The following is a 5,967-nucleotide window of genomic DNA, read 5'->3' on the forward strand; positions in this document are numbered from 1 at the left end:
TGCTGCAGAGATGCCACAGCAGCCTCGGAGCCTGAGTAGGACCAGAGAAATGTGGCTCTGCTCCTTGATTTTGCTCCTGAAGCCAAGATCAGCCTGTCCCGTATGGTCTGTGACCTTTTGTGGCTGGGATTCTGACCCTGAGTTCAGCCTCGTGGCTACGAGGTGCTCCCGGACAGTCAGCTTGTGTCAAGGCAGAAGGTGCGTGGGTCTAAGGGATGCTGTAGGGCTGTCATCGGGGGCTTCCCATCCCTCAGCTCCCTTCTGAAGTCGCTCCATCACATCAAGCTTTCTGATAGAGATACAGCAGGGTAGCAAACCCTGGGAAGTTCTCTGGGAATGGGAGTCCCAGTCAGTATCTGAACTAAATGAAGTGGCTCCCCTCAGCTCCCAGTCCTCATAGAACCGACCTAACGTCTCTTGTGAGCCCATCTGTTGGGACAGGACCTTCCAGATAGCTTTGAATCTGTTTTGTAATGCCTCTGATTTTTTTTTTTTTTTTTTTTTTTTTTTTTTTTTCCCTTCATCTCTGAGTAATCCTACATCCAACTGCTGCCCGCTCAGCCTCACACACCTGAGGAATCCGCAGCTACCTCCAACCTGCTTCTGGCTTATGCCTGTTCTTTTGCCTGGGGGTTCTCCCCAGGCCACGAAGAGCTCCTTGGTCAATGTGAACCCTACCCTGAATGTGGAAGGGGAATGCAGTGGGAGGAAAGGAAATTAAGGCCTTTGATCTCTTATTTCATCTGCAAGGCATTGCGAGCCAAATGCTTTTGAATAAACAAGCTGTCAGAGGTAGGGAGTGAACAGATCCACATGGACTGGGTGGGGTGCTCTCGGCACAAGCCAATGTGGAACTGATGTAAAGCAAGTGATGGGATGTCTCCCAAGCATTCCCCTGCCTGGTGATGTAATCTCTCATTTGTCATGTGCCCTGGCCAAGGCTGATCTCTCTGCATGCCAAGGATGAGTGGAGGCAGACTTGCTGTCAATCCTAGGATGGGTTGGAGGAGCCCTCAGGAGATCTTTAGTCCATCCTACTGCTCAAAGCAGAGCCAGCTTTGAGGGCAGACCAGGCTACTCACAGCTTTATTGCTTGGGTTTTGGAAGCCTTCATAGATAGAGACTGCACGAACTCTCTGGTCAAGCTGTTCTAGTACTTGACTGTTGGCATGATGGAAAAAATAATCTCTAAATCCTGTTTGAACCACTTTTATTTCAATTTATGCTCGTTATCTCTCAACCTCCTGCTGTGTAGCAGTGTGAAGGGCCTGGCTCTATCTTTCTGATGACCTCTCATGGGTATTGGAAGCTTGCTATTAGGCCTCCCAAACCTTTCTTCCCCAGCCTAAACAAGCTTAATGCCCTGGGGCCCTGACCATGTGCTTCTCTGTGCCTTGCGTTTGCAAAGAGGCAGCTGAAAGCGTGCCCCACTGCCGTGGCAGTGCAGGGAGTGTGTCCTGGTGTCCTTGGATGGCCCTGGGATTCTTCTCCCTCGCTCTCCACCCTGCCATCCCTCTGCTGTGAACATGCAAACTTCACCCCTGCTTGTCTCACTGCCCTTTGGTGTAGCCCACCTGTGACCACAGCCTGGTGACCAGGTACCTAGCTGGGAGAAACTTTCTTTACACAGGCATTGCCCACTTCTTGGGCAGAAGTACAACCCCTGGGCTAAATTCGTCTCTTTTGTTGTGCCCTGCTCGTTTCCAAAAGCAAATGGAACAGAGATCTGTTGGTGGTGCGCTGTAATGAGGATAACGTTCCTCTTGTCACAGCTGGAATTAAAATCAAGGTCATTTTACCCCTTCAGGCTCCTCCTTTTCATCTCAGTCCTTCCCCAGACAAGCATCTATCTCTTCTTTAGTGACCCCAGCACTTAGGACAACTGGGACAGGACAGCCCTGCCTAGTGGCTAGTTCCACCCAGTTGCAATATTTATGTATTTCTCGCTGTCTCTTGCTCTTTGAGACCCTGCAGCTTCTTGATGACTGCATTTCATTTGTCTCAGGTTTTAGAATTTATTTCGGTGCCTCCAGTCCTGATGTCTGAGATTGGCTGAAAATAGTAACTCAGTCTGATCTTATCTGCAGCTATTACAGACTTCAATTGTATCCTCCCGGGACTATCCGTTACTCCTAAGAAATTAGATCTTGGTTATTGTTTTCTTACCCCTTTCCCTGTCCTCATAAACCTTCCAGCTATGGGTTTTGCTTTGCTGAAGCTTTTCAGGAGCCAGATTGGCCTTTTATAAAGTGTAAGATAATCACATACTTCCCCAGATCCTGCCATGCCTGGGTGCTGAAGGTCTTTGATAGCTTTGCTTCACAATGCCCTTGGAAGAGATTATGGAAGAGATAATCTGTGGCACAGAAACTGAGGCACAGGGTGGTTATTACTTTCGTTTTAAGAACTATTTCCACTGGGTTCTGGTGGAATAATAGATGCACAGCTCATCGAGAGCTCAGTGCCTCGCAGACCATGGTTTGGCAGGCCTGCCCTTGGTTACAGACTAATCTGGTGGTCGGCTCCGTGAGTCCTGACTATAATGAGTAGGCAGTCCTCCTTCGAAATAATAAAGTGACCAGCACAGCAGGCTGCATTAACCAAAGTCCAACCCAATATCTCACTGCCCCATCACACAGGAGTAGACCTGACTTTGTGCTTGCAGAAGAAGAGCTCCAGGAGTGACTGCATCTGGGTTAAGGAGCTGGCTACCCTGACCATGTAAACCTGATGGGGTGGAGAGCCTGCTGTCCTCTTGCACCCACTGCCCTGAAAAGCTCTGTAGAATAGTATGCCAGCAGGCAAGTCAGAAAGAGAAAGATAAAAGCCAACCAACCACCCTACCAGCCAGGAGTCCTTATGAAACCAGGGGTTAAGAAGGGTAAGGAAAACCAGAATTTGTGTAACTTCCTTAACTTCTTGTGCATGGCACCCCAGAACTGGGAAATGCCCTGCATGGCAGAAGATTTCAACTACTTTACAGCCAAGATCAGCCAGATTTGTTTTTAGGAAGGGTCACGCTGCACCGTTCAGAGAGAAGCTACTTGATAAGGAACTCTCTGAGCCTAGCAGCAGATTAGGGCAGAGAGAGCTGAAAAAACTGCACGTGAGTGTACAGAGTGTAAATATCTGAGGAACTACAAAAGAGACAGAAATTAATTTAAGTCTGGTTTAGCTCCTGGCCTCCCTGATCTTAGCAGAGCCAGGGATTTGGGCCTGGAGCTCAGCATGACACAGTTGTATGGGTGTTTTCCAGTGCACAGAACATTTGTTTTATTGAGGTCAAGGCATGGAAAGAAAGACAAATTTATTAGACAAGATAAAATCAGAAAGATTAGACCCAAACCTCCAATTCTTAGCACCTCAATTGCTGGTATGTTTGCAATCAAGATCTACTATCTCTGGCTTGAGTCTTTCCCTAAAGTAAATATATAAAGTAAATATTTGTAACTCTTGTGGCTAGGATCTGTTCTGGATAAATGTTTTTGCAGCGTCTTGTGCTACAATGCTTCAAAGCCAACTGGAGCCATTTGGCACCATCCCAAATCAATTGATCACGAGCAACAACAACACCCTTCCCCTTTATTTAAAAAAGGCGATGCTATTAATTTTCCAGCCTCTGCTGTTGTTTAGGTACGGTGCACTTTGCACTGGAGGGACTTTGTGCGGGGCTCCTCCACTTACCCAGCACTTCAGATTTCAGTACCGCGCATCAGCCTGCTGCCTGGAAAATAAACAGATGCTGTAACAGGACTCACATTCCCTGGGTCTTGGCTGTCAAGCCAAGTGGGGAATTGCAGGGACCAGCAGAAGGTGGGGCTTGGGGCCAGAAATGAGGAGGTGTCCATCAGCCTCGCTGCCAGCTTGCGAGAGCACGCTGCCCCGCTGGGCAGAGGCGATCGCCTCGGCGTCTCCAGAAATCAGGAGTGATCAGCACACAGTGGGCAGCAGGGGGTGGATGTGCGGGCTTGTGGTTTTCTGAGTTTTCATCAAAACATGAATCAGTGTCTAGATTTTTCCACATTTTTTTTTCCATGTTTTCATTGAAACCAATATCTAAAAAAAAAAAAAAAAAAAAAAAAAAAAAAAAAAAAAAAAAAAGGAAAGAGGGAGAACTAAGAGAGGATGTGGAAAGTATGGGTGAAGTTTGAATTTTAAGTGATGTTTCTGACTTGGGTATAAAAGCATAAGGCTACAAGAGCTCCACAACAGTTCTGGAACTGAACTGCTCCATACCCCCCAAGACATAAATAAGGATTTCTGGGCTCTGAAACCCTGGATGGTCCAACACCAGGCTATGCCGGGGGAGAATCCCACCATGGCTTCACTTGGCTTTTGTGTCCTCATGCTCCAGACACTGGAGCTGATATGTTTAAGGAGGAGCATGGGCATACCAGGGGATGGGACCCAATTGTGTCAGTACTTCCCTACAAGCGGGGCATCGCTTTACTGAGCGGGTGCTGCTCAGAACTAATGAGGAATTTGGAATCTGCCTCAGAACAAATATTTATTTCCCCTGCAATAACACATAGGTATTGGGAACTCATTCCTTAACCCCACTTTTCCCTAATTCTTTTAACACTCCCTGTATTTCAGCACCAAATGCCAGGTGAATGTTTTAATTAAATATAATGAGTAATTATTTCCTTATTCCAGGAAAGACTCACCTGAGAAGCTCCTAGATTCAATCAGTGCATTGATAATTTTTAATGTCTCATTTCTACATAGCCTTTAATCAAAACAAAAGTTCAGGAACAAGTCATGCATTTTTGCAACTGAATCCTTCTTTGAATATCTTGGAGGAGGGCTTCCTTTAACAAAATGAAATCTGACATCTCAAATCAATTGCATTCTTGGCTGATGAAACCCACAAAATGTATTTCTTGATGAAGACACAGGAAAACAGGATTGAAATGGGAGGGGGATGTGCTGGGGGGTTTGGGTTGCCTTGGCTTTTTATATAAAAAGTGCCCACCTGATTAAAAAGCTCTTTCTCTACTACTTGCCAACACTCTCTCCAACAATGACAAAATCCTTTGATGTTTAATTTTTGGCCAGTTAACTACAAAATTACACAGACACACAACAAAAAATCATCCAAAGAAGAGGCACCGTTATCTTTTCATAATCCCAAGCCATCGTACCTCCCAAAAGGTACCTAAACTTCACTGTTCTATCGACCAAAATGTGGCAAGTCACACGGTCATAATTTTTAGTTAATTTGTTTTCTCCATTTTAGGAGGCTTTGTGGGCTTTGACAAAGGTATGCCTTGAAAACCTGGGAGTGCATTATCAACCATTAATTTCATGGAATGATATTTTGGCTCCATCTTCAGTAATTCTTTTACAAATCCATTTCTAAATTGGCATACATTTTTCCTTTTCTCCCCAGTCATCCATTTGAGCCTGTGTTAAACAGCAGATACAAGAGAACATAGCTAGGCTTTAGTCACAAACAACTGCCCTTCCACACAGCTTAGGCTCCTGCTTTGTTTCTGTTTTATTTATTTATTTTTTTTTAACTGAGGAACCCATCCAATTTTCTGCTCTGAAGGCACGTGGTGACATCTAGTGACTAAACTGTGTAGGGCAAGTAAGCATCAGAACCAAGGAATTTCAAATAGATGTTTCTTCAAGGTTCTGACTCAATAACAAATTTGACAATTATTTTAAGTTACGAAAAATGGGAAAGCTTTTTTTTTTTTTTTTTTTTTTGTGCGTGGCAAAAATGCAAAAAGAAGCAGGTCCATTACATATTTGTGAAATATCTTAGGTTTAGTGAAAAAGTATTTAAAAGCAATCAGAATACACATTCAATTATGTCAGAGAAAAATGGACAATATCCACCTGGGGATGTCCCTTTAAAATAGTTGGGTCTAATCCTCATCTGTAGCTCGTTAATTGCTTCCCAGCTGTCAGAAATAATGTGAGGGCCAACCAGCCTTTTTAAAAGCAACCAGAAGAGGC

Source organism: Aythya ferina, assembly GCF_964211825.1.
Source record: "Aythya ferina genome assembly, chromosome: 21".
NCBI lineage: Eukaryota > Metazoa > Chordata > Aves > Anseriformes > Anatidae > Aythya > Aythya ferina.